Here is a 21,864-nt window from a genome sequence, read left to right as displayed (position 1 = left end):
GGAAGAGGAGGTTGGGCTGGAGGCACCTTCAGCTCAGGTCCTGCCAGGGAAGCTTCCTGTATATCATCCCTGTTGAGTTCCAACACTGGTCCTAAGGAGATTTGTGGAAGGAGCCTCTTCCTGCTGGCATGGAACAGCAACACCCAGCTCATCATCTCCTGACCTTTGCAAATAATAAAGGTTTCTGAGACATGCTGCTGTGAGTGAGAATGTGTGAGGAGAGATACGTGTAAGCCCTGAATTTATTATCTGTATTATTTCATGATTGTTTGGCTTCAGTCTTAATACACTTCTTAGAACGATTCAGAGGATGGAGTGAAGCAGCAGGCATGAGATACCACATAACTAATCAGAGATCAGCCAAATCCCCCCAAAAAAGTGAGCAATATTACAAAGGTGCTTCCACACTCTCTTTCCTGATTCATTTTTATGAGGTTTCTGCCCAAATAAGGGGTGGTAAAATGAAGGCCCATGGTGATATTGCCTGACCTTGGAACTCACATCACACAGCAACCAAGCAAGGATATAGAAAGGAAAAAGTTGTTAATAGATTCTTCAGGGGAAAACCCCACAAACCTAAGACAGAAATATGGCATTCAATCAACAAAGCCTGTCAGCCAAATTCTGGTGCAAGGAGCTCTTTTAGACTCCATGAGCTTATTCTTAAAAGGCAGAAGAAAAGTGTTCAAGCCCAAAAGCGTGACTGCAGTTCACTGTGTGATACAGATAATTACAATTGCCCTTATGTACAGCCACTTACCTGTAATTAATTCATAAAATAATTATTGCAAGAGTGCTGCTGTAGTTAGATTTTACATAGAACTTCAATAGAGAATTCTGCTGCTGCTGAATACCAAGAGCTAAAAATAATCAATATGAAGTAAGGGCTGCCATAAATACTGGATGGGTCTGATTTGCCCTGCATAAGGGAAGGACAGGAAGCAGTAAAAGGAACTGGTTCAGCACTGAGGGAGAATTGATTGAACATGAGGTAGTGAAGGACTGAAGGTGCCTCTTCCTCCCCTTCCTCTGGGGTGAAAGTTCCTCTCTTTAGGCTTTCCACGGTGTATGCTGTCAAGTGCTCCAATTTTCAGCTCATAATCTGAACACTGACCACTTAAAAATTGAGCACAGAAAGTCACTTATTTTTGTTACACAGTAAAGGGGAAAAAAAAGAGCCAAGAAAAATCCAGAATCAATTCTTTCCAGGAGGATTTATGTGTGACACTAGGACAGTGAGCCACAAAAAGGGCAGGTTTCCATTTTACCAAGAACTGGGATAGATTTAAGAGGACTTACAGCATCAACTTTCACAAATATTCTTTCTGATATGCATATCACTTCTCTCTTGTTTTATTGAGCTTCATTTCACCACAGTGACATTGCTTTACCTTTTCCATCTCGTTGGACTTATTTTACTGCTGGTGTGGGATGCACGTGGGAGGCTCAGTCATAAGCCCAAATGTTTTCCTCTACTCCTCTTTCCCACTGCTTCTGCCATCACTCTGGCACTGGCCATGAAAGAAAACTGCTCCACATCATTTGCAGACACTTCACACACTGTCCAGAGGTCTGGGTGAAAGTACAGGATTTTCCAAAGACATATCTCCTATGGCTTAAGGAGAAACCCACATGCCATGTAACACTCCTTCAGGACAGACACCAGACCTCCCTGGTACTACTGAGAGAAAACATCTGAGTTTTCCCCATGGTGAGAGCTGGGACAGAGGTCTGAAATTATTTAAACACATCTTTTTATCTTGAAGCTGCAGAACAGCACAAGACTCTGGCACAGCTCATCAGTCAGGGGCCGATGTGTTTAAGTGTCTTCCCCTATTCCTGGGTCATTTCTGAACACACAGACTACCCCAACCTTACCAGAGATCCTGAATGTAGGACCTTGCTCTCCAGAGTGAGAACAAACTGTTCTTATCTAATTAATTAAGCAATTCCTGGTTAATTGCTTTCAGTGATTAATCTGGAGTAGGAATTTCCTGCTTATCCCTGAAAAACTTCATTTCCTTAACAGTCTTTGGTGAGATATTTTAAACTTCAGCTCCTTTGCAATAACAAAACCATTATCTTCATGCTCTTTGGCTCCTTGCAAATAATCCTGAGATATGCAAAAGGCATAATTTCCTTCTTTTTTTCATGAAAATCCTGTTAAGTCTTTACAATATTTCAGGGTTTCGTATCTGTGCTTCCTAATACTTTTTTTTATAGTGTCTTACACTTCTTTTGTCTGGTGTGAAAGACAAAACCACTAATCTCTGGATTCTCACACCACTCCTAAAGCTTTTTTAAAGGGTAATAATATATTTACCATTGAGATTGTATTTATTGCCCTGCATTGCACACACAGGAAGGCTCAGTTTAACAGTACTTAGTGATTCCTCAATTTCATATTTGAATGCCATTTGAATGCTTGAGTTAATACATCCAGCTTTACAATTAGCACTTCATTTCAGGCCACCTTTTTCAACTCTGCAGCAGTAAAGTTGAGTTTGGGTGTAGGAGTCTTCCAAACCTGTAGTGAACCATGAAGCAAGAATATCATTTCACTCCTATATAAAATAGCAAGTACTTCCTTCTCCAGCACAGGTACTTTATGAATATAATAAGAGGTTGCAATATTTCAAAATATTTTCTCAGCTTCTGTTGTCAGTAATAAAATGTTGAAATAAAATTAATAAAATATCACAACAAGCAGTAGTAAATAAATCCTTCCAAAACCCATTAGAAGGCGCTACTGAAGGAGTAGAACTGCACATTAATTTTTGAATTACACGTACATGACAAACCATGGCAAATTCAGGATCTTTTGTAGGAGTGCTGACTTAATGCCCTGTCACTTTAGACCTGCTGCCTCCTATCCCTCTATATAGGGATAACTCCTCCCTTGAGAGAGCTCTGTGGCTCTAATCATCCCTAAATGTGAAAGCCTGGAGCTCCTTATCCCAGCGTGTGTGCTGTGCTAAGAGTGACCTGCCACTTTCTGCCAGCCTGCACACAACTTGTGAAACTGTCAGTGAGATGGTTTCTTGCCAATTGCTGTTAAGGGCAGGCTGGATTTGGGGTTTTTGGTATTAGGGGTTTTTTTGTTGGTTTGGGTGGGGTTTTTCTTGTTTGTTTGTTTGGGTGGGTTTGTTTGTTTATTTGGGTGGGTTTTTCTTTTTTTTCTTGGTTTTTGTTGTTTTTGAGGGTTGCAGCTTTCCACAAGTTGCATCCAGGAGAGCTGCAGTTGCGTTTTTCATGCTGTGGCATCCAGACCTTAAAATGACATTCACCCATCTATACCAAATGCAAATCCAGTCTTAAAGGGTGTCAGCCCTGGGACTCTGCTCCTCCCAAGAATGTCTTTCCCTGCAGCATCCTGTGGGAGCTGTGAAGCCTGGAGGAAGCAGGGACTTGACTCACCTGCAGGTAGATGTCTGCAGGCAGGGTGTCTAAAGGGAACCAGCCCTCCCCAGCTCCCCTTGGAGCTGCTGTGTTCATCTGAGCACAGCCTGGAGCAATTCAGATGGCTGGCAATGCAAAAAGCTCTGCAGATTATCAAGAGGCCTCAGGGTAAACTGCTCCAGGGTGGGTGCCCACCCTGCCTCCCCTCAGCCTGGCTCTGGGTTCTTCTGGGAGCAGCACCAGCAACCAGAGAAACTCAGGAGATCCTCAGGCTCCTTATCGATATTTCCCCCCCTTTTTGCTTCTATTTTTCCCTGTCAGAGCAGGGGCAGAGAGGAGAATTTCCCTGAGTTTCCCTGCAGGGCAGGCTGTCCCTGCTCAGCACTGGCACCATATGTCCAGGGAAGGGCAGGAGCAGGTTTGTCCCCAGGCAGCTGGCCAGGGGAACAGATGGCTGCACCAAGGCACTAAAGACTGTGAATCAACCCTCAATGTGGAGGGCACAAGTCAAATAAAAACACTTAAAGGTTTGCCTAGCCTGCAGTCAGCCCCCACTTTTAAAGGAGAAGACACAGCATTTGGAAGGAGTACTGGGGGTAAAGCAATTCTTACTGGTGTGGCTCTATGAGTCCCAGTTAAGTGGCTGCTCCTTGTATCTCAGAAGTTAAGTGTGTCCCATCCTCAGAAGGAAAAGCCTCTTCTGTCCCCAAAATGTTCCTGTGCTGGGGGAACTCTTTTTATTTCAGTGTGATAGTGTTCACAGGGATCCAAGGATGAGGGAAGAGATGAGGATCTGACTCCATGTTTCAGAAGGCTTGATTTATTATTTTATTATATCTATTATATTAAAACTATACTAAAAGAAGAAAGGATTTCATCAGAAGGCTAGCTAAGAATAGAAAAAGAAGGAATGATAACAAAGGTTTGTGGCTCGGACAGAGAGTCTGAGCCAGCTGACTGTGATTGGCCATTAATTAGAAACAACCACATGAGACCAATCTCAGATGCACCTGTTGCATTCCACAGCAGCAGATAATCATTGCTTAAATTTTGTTCCTGAGGCCTTTCAGCTTCTCAGGAGGAAAAATCCTAAAGAAAGGATTTTTCACAAAAGATGTCTGTGACATTTCAGCATAGATGTTAATCTGTTTGTTTTGTTTTAATAGCAACCAAACCAGGCTAAATCGCTCTGAAGAGCCCTGCATGCACCATGGCAAGTGCTGTGCCATGCTTGATGCTGTTCCAGGCACAGGGCAGTGCATCCTGCCTTGGAAGGAACAGTCTGAGACAGGGAAGTACCCTCTGAAGTAAAAAAAATCTGTGCAATGAGGCCAGCAGTGCTGCCTGCTAAGATTGCAGATGACTCATTTCTTATCTAAACAAGAAGCAGTGAGCATTTGGAAAGAGCAGAGCCAGTTTTTGCCTGGTTGGCTGTGCTTTTTGGCCACCAGGTCAGGAAGGTGCTAAAATCTGCTGCAGAGGATGTTTGCTTCACAGACTCAATAAATCTCTGACTATTCAGAAGGGAAATGAATAATAACTTGCCTAATAAGTTTTGCAAGCACAGTCCTTCCAGTTTTGATCAAGATTTCTTTTAAATTTGTTGTTAAGAGTGAGGAAATCTATTTGGGTTTCCTTTAAGCAAAGAAAGCCCTTTCCCATCTAATAGCAGTTTTACTATTTTCCTAATCTTGTTTTGCACTAATAATGCCCTGACTGTTTTTCAGGACATAAAATAACAAATATTTCACCATTTATTTTCTGTTGTTTTCTTGGTGTCATTTTTGGGGCTGTTATTTTAGCATATATCAGAGATAAATAATTTTTTTAATATGCACAGTCAAAAGTTACAGCCACTGTAATTAAAATTGCAGAAGAGTTTTCATAATAAAGCCTCCTAATTCCCACATATAAAGCACCAGATTCTATTTGAATTCCTTCACTAACATTGTTCACTGATGGATAATATTCATTTATAGATCTCATGGGAACAGCAGTTTAGAATGGCTGAAGGAAGATGATTAAAGGGATGATAAGAATCGCTTATAAAGTGTTAGAAACTCTGGTACATAAACACCTCATTAACTGCCTGGAGAGAGTTTTCATAGATTTATTGCCAGAGAGGTGGTGCAGAGGAGTGACAAAGGTCCTGGCTGGGCTCCTGCTGTGGCACAGCCTGTCTGTGTGTCCTTGTCACCCTCACTTAGCCACGAGCTCTATGGGGGCGCCGAGGCACCAGGTGCCCCTGTTATGAGTAGGAAAGCTGCCCATTTTTTTAAAAGGTTGCAGAGTTTACACGTTGGGCTAGTCACTGCCGTGGTGGAGTTCTAACTGTTTGTTGTTGTAATCATCTGTCATTTACATTACCTACCTGTCCTTGCTGGTTAAGAATTCCCCCTTTTGTTGAAGATGGCACCCAGATGGTGAAGAGGAGGAGACATTGGAGTTGGCATGCAAATGACTTCAGAACCAGCATGCAATGGGAGAAGCTCCTCACCAAATCTAGCCAAATATCCCTAAAAAACAACAAGCCAACACAAAATTGATTAATCAAAGTGATGACTAGGTGTGAGGAACAGAATCAAGTATCTGCTAAGACCCTTTTTACCCCTCACCCTAACCTAAAGGATGTTGGCTAGACAGAGGACCCCAACTGTTGACCCAAGAAGCAGGGAACGTCTTGGTGCTCTCATGAGGATGGAACCCCCAGCTCTGCCCACAGACCAGTGGACACAGCTGCACTCTTCCTCCTCCTCTGAGTCACTCCTGGGAGCAGCGGTGGTGTGAGCATGGACCCATTGGTTCTAAAGCCATTAAAAAGGAGAAAGGTCTCCTGCCCATGTTTATTTCCCCCCCAGCTCAGAACCAGTGCACACCCCTGCAGGTGTGACCATTTGCTTCTTGGGGACACATTCCTGTGCTGCTGCTCCTTCTGTGGCCCCCTCACCAGTCTGATGGATAACTGGTAGGTGGTTCCCCAGGTGAAAGCAGCTCTCCAGCAGAATAAAACCTCTTCACCACACCTGATAGCAAGGCTTCTGGTTTTTTCCTTTTTTTTTTAATGCAGGAAATCAAATGTCCCAGTCAAGGCATGGAGATATTTCCCTATGCCTGCCCAGAAGGAGGTGTAGAAGTGAATTATTTTCCAGCTCCATGAGAACCTCTGAGAAATGCAATGCGGGCACTGGGATGTGCCTCACCACCCCATAATGGGCTGATCTCACAGGGCTCTTTCACCCCCATGCACCAGGTGGCACAGCATCCACACCTGCCTGGGCAGGGAGATGGAAAACAGCACAGCAATCAAGAAGCAGGCTCTCTTTCCCTTCCAGCACAGCTCTGCTGGGGTGATGGCTCTGGGAAGCAGCACCTGCATGAGAACACTGTAGTCCTGAAATCCTGTTTCCTGTAGAGTTTTATGTCTGTGCCCTGGAGGGGAAGGGAAAAAGAAAATGAACAAGCAGTGTGAAATTAAGTGTCTCCGATTGAATAGAATCTGCACAGAGTATTGCTCCAGGCCATGGAGGAGGGAATGGCTTAGCTGAGAGGTGATAACTTCAGGGATTCTGATAATCCATGCCACATTTTCCTCCTCATTTTGGCTCTCCAAGCAGCACCAGGTGGCTTTGTGCCTCTCAGCCTTGGCCTTGGACACAGGAAGGGATAAGGGATGGCTCCAGGACTTGGCTGAGAGGGGTGAGCACCTTTTGCAGGATTTTGGCTCTCACGAGCCCCTCCAAGCTGTGCAGCCTCCACAGAGCTGCCCACAGATGCCAGCCTGTGGCTGTAACTGAGAAAAATCATCATTCAGCAAGGCTGGACCTAAAGCCCACAGTATGCTTTCATTCTGCTGTCAGAAAATAGATCAGGAGATGAAAAAAAAGCACTTATTTTCACTGGTACTTTTTTCCTTGCCACTTTACAGCAATGTGAACTGAAGGAGGGGCATGGGATTAATGAATTTCGACCTGTTTAGTCATAAAGATTTATACCTGTGGCTTAGAACTAATATTGACCAATCAAATGGCTCCCCAAATCCTGCCCATTTTATAAAAGTTAATCACACCCTCATGGCAGGCCAGGTACAAAATAAATTTTGATTTACCACCTGTACTGAAATGATCACCATTTTATGCTGGTCATTAACAGTATTTCACTCTGGAGAGTTGTTACATTTGAAATCAGTAAAATGGTTTGTATCACATAATGATATTATATTTGGGCATCACACAGAATACCAAGGGCTTTTTAAATTTGTGTCTGAATGGGAAACTGGTTAAAGACTTGAGCACTGCAAGTGGAAAAAGTGTGTATCATTTTCAGAAGTTTGTTCTGCCAACACATGGCTGGTGCAAGAGTAACTTCTCTGACTTTGGTGTTATAAGTGATCCTGATCCATAAATTACTCACCAATGACCATGTAAGAGGGCTGAATATTCACAATTGTTTCCCATTTCGTCTAAGAAACTTAGAATTATAGAATCCTGGGATGATTTGTATTGGAGGGACCTTAAAGATCATCCAGTTCCTACCCCTGCCATGGGAGGGGACACCTTCCTCTACAGCAGGCTGCTCAAAGCCCCATCCAACCTGGGTTTGAACACTTCCAGGGATGGATCCACAGCTTCTCTGGGCAAACTGTTTCAGCACCTTGCCACCATCATAGTAAAGAATTTCTTCATGATATCTAATCTAAACCTGCCCTCTGTCAGTTTATAGCCATTCCCCCTTGTCCTATCACTACATGCCCTGGCCAACAGCTGCAGAGATTATTGGTGTGGGTAGGTCTAGATGCAGCTTTAATCTTCTAGCATAGCTAAGGTTGTTAAAATGTATAATTGATAAATTTCTCCTTTTTTATTCACTTTTCTTCAAAAATTGTTTCCTGTGTTAGGAAGCACATGGTGTGGTTGTCCCAGAGAACAAATATGTTACTCATAATCCTGACACCTGACGGTTCAAAGAGGAGCAGCTTCCTAAAATATACATGTGCACACATCACACTTGTGCTTGTACAATGCCCAGGTCCTGGAGAGTTCTGATGAGGATGTTCAAAGAAACATGAGGGTGCACGGTCCAGCAAAAACATTTCTGAATCGGCCTCCAGGAGCAACTGTAAATAACTGCACCACTTCTATCACAGCAGTCTGATTTCCCTTTCATTGCAGAGCATTTAAAATCATGCATTAAAATGTGCAGGAGTGGGATTGAACAAAAGGTCAAGAGGTTTGTAAGGAGTGTGATTTTCCTGCCCTGTTGTTGCCTTGATAAATAACATCTGAATTTTTCAGCATTTTCAATGTTTTATGCTGGAACAAAGCAGCTGACTTTTAAGAGGTAGCCACTTACAGAGGTGCCTGAGTGAAAGATGATTTTTGGGCAGACTCCTTGTAGCTGCTCATATGGTGACCCCTCTGAAAACACCACCTGGGGTGTGACTGCTTTGTGCTATTATTTTGAGTGTCTGAAATTTCATCTGAGATGGTACATTTTGTTTGGTTCACCACAGAAAGGAAGAATGTAAATGAAGCTCCACATCTCAGCTCACTACTTATTTATTTTTCTTGGCACAAGGTAGCTGCTGTTAAAAAACAAGAGTTTTACATACAGCTTTCACTCATTATTATTTTAAAGCAATTTAGGAATTGCTTTAACTTCCTGAAGCATTTGCAGATACAGGAATTTTCAAAGCAGCAGATCACAATCATGGTTCATGTCTATTGTATGTCACCTCTTAGGAACAAGAAACAAATCAAGAATTGTCCCAGCTCACACCTCTCCCCTGTTGTATGTGTGATTGTTTAAGCACTGAAAGAGAAGGCAATTTCGGTCTGTAAATCCAAATCAATTTTAAGCCAGAATCACTAAAATAAGTCAATCTATGGCAAGTCAAGTTCATCCAGAGTAGGGGATGAAAAATCCAAATGATGCAGAAAACCCCGGAGAGGATGTAAACATTCAAAGTGATACGGATCTGCTCAGAAGGTGACAATTATGCTCGCAGATGAACCAGGGTTAAATTAAATTGTCCAGGCTTTCAAATACCTTCCTTAAACTTGGTTTTTTGCTTATCTTTCCTGTGTTTCAGGTTTTGCTCCACCACAGTGCCTTGCTTTGCTCCTCCCATCAGGTGTTCATATTTCCATCTGTTTTCAACAGCTACTTGGGGAGAAACAAAACCAGAAAATCTACCAATTATTTGGCTGATCATTTTACAGAGCTGGCACCAAGGGAAGAGATGGGCAATTGAATGTATTGTTTATCTTGTTCTAATCAAAATTTGTATTGGGTTCTAATTCCTTGGATGGAAGGAAGAAACCCCAGTCTTGAATTAATGGTGAAGCTTGGAGATGGAGAGAGTTGACAAAGCACTTTAACAACCTGCAGCTCCCTGAATGGCAGCTGATAATGATCTCACAAACTTGTGACTTGTGAGAGCTCATCCGTGAAGGGGGAACGTAAAAATTGCTTTTATGAGTTTTAAAATACTCATAACTTTATTAAGCTCTCCTTTTCACTAGTAAAATAAGTTTAATTGCCCTTCATGGCTGAGGAATTATGTTTATTCTAAATGATTCATTTTTGTCTCCCTTTGAAAGGCTTCTTTTGCCTTTTCTTGTGCATCTCTCAGCTGTTGGCTCAGCAATGAAAAGAGGGGAGGAGAAAGCTGTCACCAAAGCTCTGGCAAACCACTGACATTTAATTCTTTGTTTCCACTTGATGGGTTTATACTGTGCCGGTTTCTCCAGTGGTGTGAAGGGACTGAGTTCCCTTTGACAGCCAGTGAAAGCTGGGAGCCTCATAAACATTTCACCATGACAAGCCCTGTAATTAAAAATAACTATGACAACGAGCATTCAGCAGCGACCAGTCTTCAAAAAATTTGTGAGTGTTTGGGTTTTAGAAAACACATCTTGTGAGAGTCACAGGCCTTGCTGTGCTAGCTGGATGCTCAGAAGATGATGTTTGGTCATTGTGCAGTGATCCTGGATGGTTTTGGTCCATTTTTACATACATGTATGTTGTGTATTATAGTATTTCCCAGAAATCATGTTGACTGAGGGATTCCTGCACCATCCTACTTTGGAAGAGTTTCTCATAACTCTGCTTGCCATTGTTAAGCCAAACTTCATGGAATTAAGCTTCCAGGTCTCTTCTTCTTTCCTAAGGTGATCTTCAAGGAGCGAGAGCAAGTATTCAGCCAAAAAATCTAAATTGAGTTCTGTCCTCCTGATTAAGATGCCTTTTTCTCATAAGTGGTAGTTTTTTCCTACACTTTTATCTATCAACTTTGGAAGTTCTAACACTGTTAGAGTCAAGATCTTACAGCAAATTAGGCTGGCTGTGAGAAGAGACAGGACCTGTCTGCTGCAAGACCTAGGAACTCTAACATGGACCTTTGTGCTGGAAATACTTGGTAGAGGATGTTGTTGCAATTCCTAAATTTGTGCAGTAGCTTAGTTGGAGACCTTGGCACCTACTGACAGCACAACAAAATACAGATTAATTCTGAGAAAGCTGGAATTCAGAACTGAGAAGCAGAACTGAGGTGGAAAGCTTTATTCCATGGGAAGAAGATGAATGGACAGAAGGCAGAGAGCAAAACACTGAAGCAAAGGGGGCATTTATTAGGAACCTGGCAGCCAAAAATGGGGATATTTTATGATTGCAGTGTTACTGTCTCCTGGGTGTTTGGCTCTTTTTCTAGCTAACCAGGTTGTTTTGTCCCAGAGATTTAATTTCCTGTACACACAGTTTGTATCATCACTTTCACTTTTTTTTTTTTAATCAGCAATGCTGGAAAAGCCCAGCTCTTCTTCTGCTTTTTGCATTTTGGCAAGATTCAATAATCTCTTCAGCAAATTAACAGGCTGGTCATTGGCTGAACCATCGTTTCTTAAGTGAGCCTGGCTGCTGGAGCAAGGCAGATTTAAAGTCACAGATTTCATGTTTAATGCAAAATACCTTTGTTTTGGCAGCAGCAGCGACTGAGGAGAATCAGGGAAGTTTTAATTCACCGGCTGTAAGGACCATATGTACACTATAACATTGTAATCTAGTTACTTACTCCAGCAGAAATTACAACTGAGCAAAAGGGACTTGCTGAACAAGGTCTGTCATAAAAATGGGTACAGCTCATCAGTTCTCAAAAAGATCCATTTCCAGAAGGTCAGGCTGGCCCCTGGCTCCCACTGGTTAACAGAGATTCAGATATTTTCCCATTCCTCCTACAACATTTTACAGCTCTGCTGTTTCTAGCAACCTAAAAATGAGCACAGCATTTCCCCTCTCCACAGCCCTACACTGTGAGGCAGCACCAAGGTTTTCTGAGACTTCTCTGAGACAGGGATGTGTTCTTGCACTCATTCCTAGGGGTTTCTTGGGAATTTCATGGGCTCATGGTGCTGTGACCCCTCTGTTCAGAACCAGGACAACAAGACAGCAGCCAGTTTAGTATTCACAGTTTCAGCCAGGATTTTCAAGTGCTTCTGTGGCCTCTTTACAAATGGGCAGTGCTTGTTCCACCTAAGCTGACACTCACTCCTCCAGCCTATGAGCCTGCCAAGGTGTTTCCTTCAGTCTGTGGAGAGAAACATTTTCATGTCAGGACTGTAGGCATCTTTAGGATGAGATAAAATGCACTTTAACTTCTCTGAAAATTCCCTGGCTGAGTTTCCAATGGCCTCACAGGGAGCCCAGGATAACTAGCAACCCCTACGCAGAAGCCTTCATTTTATGTGTCTCAGCTCTGTTAGATTAATTCCTCAGTAATAATCACAGTGAGTCAATATTCTAGTCAACAAGGATTTTCAAATTAAGTGTTTTGATTGCCCTTCTGTCCTTCATAGTCTGTAATGGAAAAAATTTCCTTTTATTTTACTGTTTTGATTTTTTAACCTGGAAATTCAGAGGAGTCCCGACTATTGTAATCATGCGATACAGTTGTAACAGTGCAAACAGCAATGCAGTTTCCCAAATTAATAAAGAAACTGAGATTTTACTTTAAATTACACCTCTTTTCTGATTCTTCAAAGTGTTTTTTTTGCATTGTAAGGTGATTTGTGTTAGGTTAACTGCATTAAGGAAAAGGAGATTTGTGTTTGTAGGATCTATCTAAACATCATCTCATCCCTGATGTTCTAGTCTAATGGGATCTGAATTAAGTACTGGCATCTAACCTCTGTTAGCAGATTGAATCTAAATTATTTGTATGAAGGATTCAAGGACATCACTTTTGTCCTTGCTGCTATTCCCTCTTGACCAGCTGGTCTACAGCTCATGAAGAAAACATTCCTACTTTTGAGATTGATGCAGAAAGTGTTCCTAGAGGAGGAAATAATATTACAAGCAGAACTATGAGGTGGTAGAGGGTTTTTTCAGCAGCAAAGCACTGTGTCTTGCAATCTCCTGATAAATTTTCCTAAATATTATATGGCATATCTGTCTCCTTTATGAGGTGATTTACTATAGTAGAAATTGGGTTTCTCTGTTCAGATAGGAAAGTCTCACTTACCTTCCATCACTTAACTATTGCACCAACAGAATGTTTGACAAAAATTTGACATTTCTGCAAAAGGTAATGCTTCCATGAGGAAACAAAGTTTGTGAGCAGCGTCTGGTTGCTGCCTGGATGGTGCCCAGAGCCTGACTTGCAAGCAGCTGTGCAACAGCATCTCCATCTGGAGACCCATATGGGTTGCATGATAATCCCCAAAGTGCTGTTCTGACATTCAGCTCCTACATGACCACCATTGCAAGTGCACAATTCTGGTTGTTCTTGGTTGTCTTAAACCGTAGATAAACATTTACCATCTTAGTAAAAGAGTACAACAAAACAAAATAACAAAGAACTTTACTTTTTGAGCCTTTCTGTATCTGCAAGAAAATTTTTTAATGTTTGATATCTGTATAAAATTGGATTGGTTTTGCAGTGAGAACTATCTTCAGATTCTCCATCCAGGGTATTAATCCACACATCAAAATGGAAAAAAATTGCTCTGAAGCATAAAGATTTTTCTAGGTCCAGCACATGAGAAGTCTTCAGGACAGTTCAAATTTCCCACTTAGAGAGTTACACTGAGTAATTAAATATTTTGTATGAAAGGTGGCAAGAAGGGAAGTCAGTCCCTTTGCTTCAGCTTTCTTGTTCCCCTGCTTGAACTTCAACCACTCTCTGCTCCTGGGGTGCTGGGGAGATCCTGACCAAGCGAGGAATTTTTAGGTCTTGACAAGAGAGCAAGAAGGGTCGGCAGGAAAATAAGAGGATAAGTCAATCCTGCAGGTTCCTGCAGAGCTGTGTCACCACTCCAGATGGAGCAAACCACAGCACATGTGCAGATGGAGGAACTCATGGCTCCTGGCTGCACTGAACAGCCCAAGGTGTGTGTCGCCTGCCCTCCCCACAGAATTCTTGGCTTGTATTGCTTTCTGTGGGCTCCAAACACTGAGGAATAAACTTCAAAGCCCAGAGTTTTGTTAAGAGAACTGGTAGATTTCATTAATTTTGCAAACCAGTCTCAAAAATAGCATTGTGACATTCCAAATAATTTCCTCACCCTATGTTCATTATATTTTAGAGAAAAAAGATAATTCCAGACAGAGATACAGACAGAAAACTCTAATGAAGGAGTAACACAATAAGGAAGAGACAAAAGATAATTTTACCACTCACTACACATTTCTCTTGTTTCATTTGGCTGTTCCTGGTTTTGCTCTTTTTCCCAACTGTTTTGCGTCCATATTTGAAGTTTTTGCAGATCACTGCTAGGCTGGACTGTTTGTACTAAAAGCTTATTGGTAGATTGGTTTATAGAACTAAAAGCTCCCTTAGACCATGAAATTTTAATAAAGTGAAATGTATTCATTCTTGTGAAAAAGCAGATGTAGGGAAAATGAATTGATCAGAAATGTCTGATAATCAATTTCCTCTGATAAGCGCACAGAATAATTATTCCTTCAGACCCCGTTGTTTAATCTGCCTCTCCTGTTCATGCATCTTATAGACAATCCATCAGCACTTCCCTGCTTCCACCAGGAGCAAAATGAAATCTTAACAACATAGCTCTCAGATGGGGATTGTTCAAGTATTATGTGCCAAGTATACCATCAAAGCAATCCCTTCCTGAAAAATGTTCTTCAAAATCTTTAACCAACTCCACAAAATAAAGATATGTCAGAACACTCATTGGAAGTGAGATTTAAAAATGACAGCATCATTCAAACCAAGCAGTAGCTGTTAGAAACAATTTCATGGTCTTATCTGTAATGACTATTTGAGATTTAGTGGTGGCACCTGCAAATGGAGGTCAACAATGTCTCTGATCTGACTTCTACTTGCAGCAGCTTGCTACTGCCTGGGGAATAGTTCTTTGGAAAACAAGATTATAGAAATAGCATCTTTATTATTGACCACAAGTTTATAGCAACAGCATGTTAATTATTGAGCTTTTATATCAGAACTGATGGTCTTGGTAAGGAATACAGTTCCTCACAGGGCAAGGCATTGCATAACAGGCAGAAACAGTGTCCTGTCACCAGAGATATCCCACATGTGGCACAAGTGGACAGGTGGGCTGCTTCTGACCAAACACAGGTGCCTGGAGTCACAGAGAGTCCCTGACATTCATTGCAGACATTGGTGAAATACATGTATTTCAAGTGAGTCACCTAAACAAAGGGCTAACATGGACTAGGTGAGTTACACCTTCCCTGTGCCTACCAACCCATGCTGGCCATGAGAGTGACAGGTTCAGAATTTCACTGCAGGTATCCCAAGGCAAGCAAGGTGATCCCACCCCAGTGACTAGCCCAAGGAGACAGGGAGGTTAATGCAAGTATCACTGGCTGCCATCCCAGCTGAGAGACAGAGATGGCCAGCGAGAATCACATAATATCCTGAGCTAGAAGGGACCCACAAGGATCATTGAAGTCCAGCTCCTGGCTGTGCATAGGAAAACCTCAAGAATCCCACCATGTGCCTGAGAGCATTGTCCAAACACTTCTTGAACAGGCCGCTGTGACCACTGCCCTGGAGAGCCTGTTCAGTGCCCAACAATTCTCTGGGTGAAGAACCTTTTCCTAAAATCCAACCTAAGCCTCCCCTGACACAACTTCAGGCCAGTCAAGAGCAGAGATCAGTACCTGCCCCTCCTCTCCACCTCACAAGGAAGTTGTATCTGCAGTGAGGCCTTCCCTCAGTCTCCTGTTTGCCATTCCTTTGTTCCCAAGTGAAAAGAAGGTAGTGAATACAGTTATCAACAATTCCTATATCTGCTGTGCTGTACTGGAAGATTCTGACCGTGTTCACAGGGGTCCGAGGATGAGGGAAGAGACGAGGATATGACACCATGTTTCAGAAGGCTGATTTATTATTTTATTATATATATCATTATACTAAAAAGAATAGAAGAAAGGATTTCATCAGAAGGTTAGCTAAGAATAGAAAAGGAATCAATAACAGAAGCTTGTGTCTCGGACAGAGAATCTGAGCCAGCTGACGGTGATTGGCCATTAATTAGAGGCAGCTCTATGGGACCAATCACAGATGCACCTGTTGCATTCCACAGCAGCAGATAACCATTGTTGACATTTTGTTCCTGAGGCCTCTCAGCTTCTCAGGAGGAAAAATCCTAAGGAAAGGATTTTTCATAAAATATTGTGGCTACAGAAGATTAAGATATTTCCTGAGTGATCTGCAATAGATTTAGAGAGATGAGGGAGAATGGGTCTAAAACAGCAGTGCTGGTTCAGGCTCTTTTTGTCTGTAGCTCAAAATCCTTCCTGACTCTCAGCAGTGCTCCTGGGTAAAACTCCAAACTGAGGGGACAGCAGGCTGAAAGTGTCCCCACCAAATGTGTGCTGCATTCCTCTTCAGCTAAAAAAACACAGAATTGAACATCAACCACCCTGGCTGGAGAATGGGATGTCTGTGGCTTCTCCCTTGCTGCTCTCAAGGAGCAATGCAACAATTACTCAAAACACACTTTTGGGTTTCCTGCCCTCCAGGAGCACTTGTGAGCTATGAAAATAGAGTACAGAGAGCAAACTGTGGAACTTTTCTCAAACTAATAAGTTCCTGCAGGGAATAAGGAGTAGGGTGTTTGTCTCTGGGCATGCTGGGATGCATGTCCAAGACTGATTGCTCAGTTGAGCCCCATACTGGGGGAGAGATCTTATTTCCCTTCTGGCAAACATTAACTTCCTCTGCTTTCCTCTTAGATTCACTAATCCTTGAGGGAAATATTTTGGTGAATACAACAGCATTTTTTTCTGTTTTTTAATGCTAAATTATTCTGTTTGTGCACAAGTCTGACCCTGTGAAGTGCTCCATCCTCCTGCTTGCTCCAGAAATGAGTCAAGATGCACAGAAACTCATGGTTTGCAAAAGGATCATAAGATCTTCCATGTTCGTGCTCATTGCAAGTAAAACAAGAAAAATGTAGCACCCACAGCTGGCAAACCTGCTAAGCAAACATCAATGCTCACAAGAAAAGCAGAGCTGGGCTACGTGATTGCTGTGCTGTAGCTGTTCTCATCTGCAGGAATAATTAGCAGCTGAATACATTATTTAGCAACTACTCAATGAGCTTGCAAATGTTGCAGATACTGGATTAAGGAAGGAATATATAATTCTTCAAGGACACTTTGCTTTTCAGGTAGCACTGCTGGGAATAAGTTTTATTAGAGGTGTCTTTTAGCAGTTTATTTCACAGCCCTCCACCAGACAGAAAACTGACACATCCCTTGTTCTGTAGTGCTGTTTTCTGCTAAGTATGGTCAAGCTCTCTCTGGTGGCATCAAATTAAAGATGGATTATGATGTTATGAGAGTGCTCAAATCAGTGGCAAAGCAGAGTAAATCATTGCTCTAATCAAATCTAAATCTAATCATTTCTTCACAGAGAGAGTGATGCAGGACCTGGCCTGAGCACCCTGCTTCCCTAGTTACTTTCTGCATAGGAAAATCAATGAGAAATGAGCATTGTAAGACAACCATAAAAACTTTAGCTCTCAGAAAAATATCTGAATGGAATTTTCAGATGTTCGCTTGCACCTTAAAGTAGCTGAAGTGGAATACTTAGACTTACCTCCTTCCAGCCAGCTTCTAAAGCTGATGTGGATCAATAGGGAAAATGACTTTGTACAATTCTTTTTTGTTCTTTAAGCATTTTATTTTGAGATACAGAACTTGGGGTAAAAAAGAAAAAGGAAAGCCAGGATGGCTAGGATGACCAGGATTTAAAAAAAAAGGTCCTGTTAAAAAAACAAAATTTGGCCATGTTTGAAGAAAAAATTCAGTTCAGCTAAGCCAGTGTTTGAAGCAAAGCAAGTGATATAGCTTCCTAAAATGTACCTATTGCCTTTTACCTCACTAATGATAGCATGGAGTTTGCCAAGGATAAATAAATGGAGGACTTTGATGCTCAGGCAGAAAAAAGAAATTACCTCCACAAGCACCCCTGGGTACCACTGAGGAAGACAGCATCTTCTGCCAAGGACTTTTGAGCATTACTGTTTTTGGAAGCCTATAGGCAGCAGCTGTGGGCTTCCTAAATTATGTACGGGATCTACACAAACCACTCGCTTCCCATTCATAGGAATGAGACCTTCAGAGGTCAGCTCTGCTCAGAATCATTAACATATTGCTGACAGGTGCCTGCACAGCTTCTTCATAACAACCCTCAAAGGTGGAAATTCTGGGCCCTCCTAGAGCTTCAGCAACCTTAAAAGGTTTATCCTAATGCCTTACAAAACTCTGCACTGTTGCTGACTAATGCTGGTTCTTTTCTCCTACCCCAAGGAACAGTCTGAGCAGTTTATTCCTTGTTGTTTATAATATTTTTTGCATCTCTGAAGGCTGTTAATGTCCCTCATCTTTTACTGAACAACTCCAATTAACTCCTCCAAGCTCCCACAGGTGGTGTGCATTATTACTGCTGTGCTCTGGACTGAATGCTGTGGTTGAGCTCAATCTGTATTTTTCCTGCAGGGAATGGAAGGCTCCATTTCTAAGCATCCCATGCCTAATTCCATGACCCCACTGACCCATTTACCATAGCACCTGCACATATACCCAAAGTCTTTTCTGCAGCACCACAACCCACCCCAGCACTCCCTAGCAGTGGATTTGTGCAGGTGATCACCTCCACCAAACTGGAACCGGGTACTTGCCATTCCTCAGCTACCTAATCTAGTCTATTTTCATAAATATATAATTCCCAACAGTGTCCCTTTTGTAGCTTTTACAGAAACAAGTCCTACCATAAACAACTGACAAAGACATTCACAGCTTTTAGGATTTTTCTCTATTTGTTGCTATTTCATGCTAAAATGACATTAAAAAATTTACCAACATCAAAGCACCATGAATTTTTGAGAATTTAAATTTCCCTTTTGTTTCCAGCAGTTTGGGAGCAGGTGAATAATCATTCACCCTGCCACAGGGTCATACATATAATGGCTTCGGTGGATTAATTTAATTTTGAAAGAAGCAGGACTGAATGTGCTACTAGGCAGGTTTGCAACACAAGCCGCTTTCACAGAACCCAGAGAGAGGCCTGGGAACATATTGTCCCAAACTGAAAAGTCACTTATGGTAAATATTTCAGTAAAAAACAATCTGCCATCCCACCTTTTTCACTTCACCTAGAGAAATATTTCCCTGGAATTTCAGTCCCTGAGAGTTTCCCTAGTGCATTCATTCCTGTGCACAGAGATTAGGAGATAATATGTCATTATTAGGGGCACAAGCAGCACAGAATAGTCTGATGGGCTTTTACTGACAGAAAGAAAACAAGTTTAAAAAAAATAAAGTAAAATACAATCATAGATTCATATGGAGTGATAAGGGTAATTCAGAAGGAGTCAGCCTGTTTAAATTTCAAAGGCAACATAAGTGAGGTACCTGAATTCAAGTGTTCATGTCTGTTGGCTATTTTGCTACCAAAACACTTCCCTAAAGAGCAGCAAGAGTGTTTCTGCTCTCACATCACGTGCTGGGCTCAATGGGAGAAAGGGCAAAACCTTCCCAATTTCAAAGATGCTGCTCACCATGAAGTACCAGACTTAATATGTAAATCACCTGGGGGCTTTGCCTCTGTGATCAGCTGCAGTGGGGAGCCCAGAGCTGCTCTGATCCATGGACTCGTGCTCCAGAAGGATCTTTAACCCAGCTCTGCCTGCACTCCCCACACTGTGCATTGTGCCTAGCACCACTTCAACTTTAAGTTCAAGGCCCCACTCCACAGGAATGGCAGAATTAAGCCTTGCATGGAGATGCTTGGGCAGTAAAACCTCAGGGACCAAGCCATGCATCAGGGTCTCACTGCAGCAGGTGATGCACGAGCACACATCTCACAGCTCAACACAGACATGTGGCTCTAAAAGCCAGATATTTCACATGGAGGTGCTGAGGCAGTTAAGCATGCATTACAAGAGGAACAAGAAGAGCTCTGTTCCTGCAGCAAACTATCCTGGCTGATAGAGAGACAAATTTATTCACATAGACCTAGATACACTTTTTCAAGTTTAAGTCAGTTCATATAATTCCTATTAAGACAGAAAGTAGTAGATCACTAGAACTACCAACATAGTCCATTAACAATATAAAAGGAAAAAATCCCCTAAAAAGTTCATTTTGTGCCATGGAAATCAAGTCTGAATAATATTTATGCAACAAAATAGATTTGGAGGTGTTGTTTTTTTAAGCACTGATCTAAGTTATGTATTAAGCTTGGCAAAATTTGTATGGGGGGAAAAGCACCTTTTATTGCATTAACTGATTTACTTTGAAATAACAGAGAGATTTCAGGCTTAAAAGCTCTTTGCTGAGCCAGGAATAGATGGGCCAAAATTCAAAGGTGAGCATGAGCTGAGAGCAAAGTATGGAATTTAATTATGTTCTCTTAATCAGTTGTGGGGGGAACATAAAAGAAAAAGTTTGATACCTGTAGTAAATAGATATCTCTATCAAACTAGAGATAAGGGTATTGCAAAGGAAAAGGTGCCATGAGAGTAACTACCACTAGAAAGAGATACACAGAGAGAGAGAAAGGAGAGGATAAGAATTTACTGCACATGGGCAGTTTCACTGGGAAGCAATTTGGAGTGGTGCTGAAAGGGGAGAATTATAACTTGCCATGAATGTTTGTCTCTGTTGAGGTTGTGACTTTTTCTTATCATGAGTAATGTCTTCTGATTGCCACCTTTGGAAAGTGTTTTGGAGCATCCCCCGGAGGAGAGAGACTGAGAGAGAGGAAATTGAGTGTCTGTGTTGAAAAAGTTTTTAGTCTACCAATAACTGGATGTTTCTGCCATTCAGCTTTGCCTGTTATTTTTTCTGTCTCATGGAGGTTGTTATAGCCATAAAATTTCCATGAGGATGTTGTGTAGTAGGTGAAGTATATTATGCTTTGGGAGGAGCCCTAGGCACAAGATTCAGGAATATTTTTAAGACTGGAGACATATTGTCAGTTTTCCTACATTTTATTCAAGGAATAATCTGATTCCATTTGGTACATATTCTCCTTTGGTATTTTCCTTTTGAGGATGAGTTTGGTGGTATATGGCACAGCTTAAGGGGTTTGAAGCAAGTTTCTGAGAAAATATAAAAGTACTGTTTGTGTGGAAAATATTTACTTTCCAAGCAGCTTCTTCAGACTGTCAAGGTGGGAATGGGGGCCCTTAGAACAGATGTGATGGTGGTGAAAACCTGACAGCCTATTGTCTCTTTTTTAGTAGGTTTTGGATGACTGCTGGGTTTGTGTTCACTGGGCTGTGACTTGCACATTTTTATATAGCACAGTTTTTTGGATACCATTTTTATGCTGACCATGGTTTGCTGGACTTCGATACTGCTAGAAGAGAACTCGAGATATTTTGATGGTAGACTGAAGTGTCTTAAATTTTTCTTAGAAACAAATGACGGAGTCCAAAATTGCAGCCCAGACAATACAGATTCCATCTGTGTTTCTCAGGTAAAAGGCTGACTTCAAATTGTGGGGCTTTAATCCTCTTCAGCAATGCTGAAGCTGTTGTAGTGTGGAGACACCTTGGTGCCCACTTCTGTTCAAGAGTCAGGAGAAATTGTATTGGCAAGGGTTATTAAAAGATGAACTTGGCAGTGTATTTGGGCTGACAGGATATTTAGGCTGGCCTACAGGCTGGCCTAATTCTGACAGGTCCTCAGGGCAGGCTGTAGGCACCAGCACAGGCTGGGCTGCCACCAAGGGTGGAATGGGATACCAGTGTGCATCCTTCATCACTAAGGCAGAACAGCAAGGTAGTTTGAGTAGCAGCATCAAGTTAATTTAACTTTGAAGGTGAAAGATTTTACTTTGGCCTGGAAGATGGGACGGTTTACCTAACAGTTTCTCTATCTTAGCCAGGGATGAAAATCAATCCAGAAATCTATTTTATCTCTCTCCAGAAAACCTGCTTCACTTACAGCCTCAATTCAACAAGCTTC

This window comes from Zonotrichia albicollis, chromosome 1 (genome assembly GCF_047830755.1).
Source record: "Zonotrichia albicollis isolate bZonAlb1 chromosome 1, bZonAlb1.hap1, whole genome shotgun sequence".
Taxonomy (NCBI): Eukaryota; Metazoa; Chordata; class Aves; order Passeriformes; family Passerellidae; genus Zonotrichia; species Zonotrichia albicollis.
Note: the sequence above shows the minus strand (reverse complement) of the source record.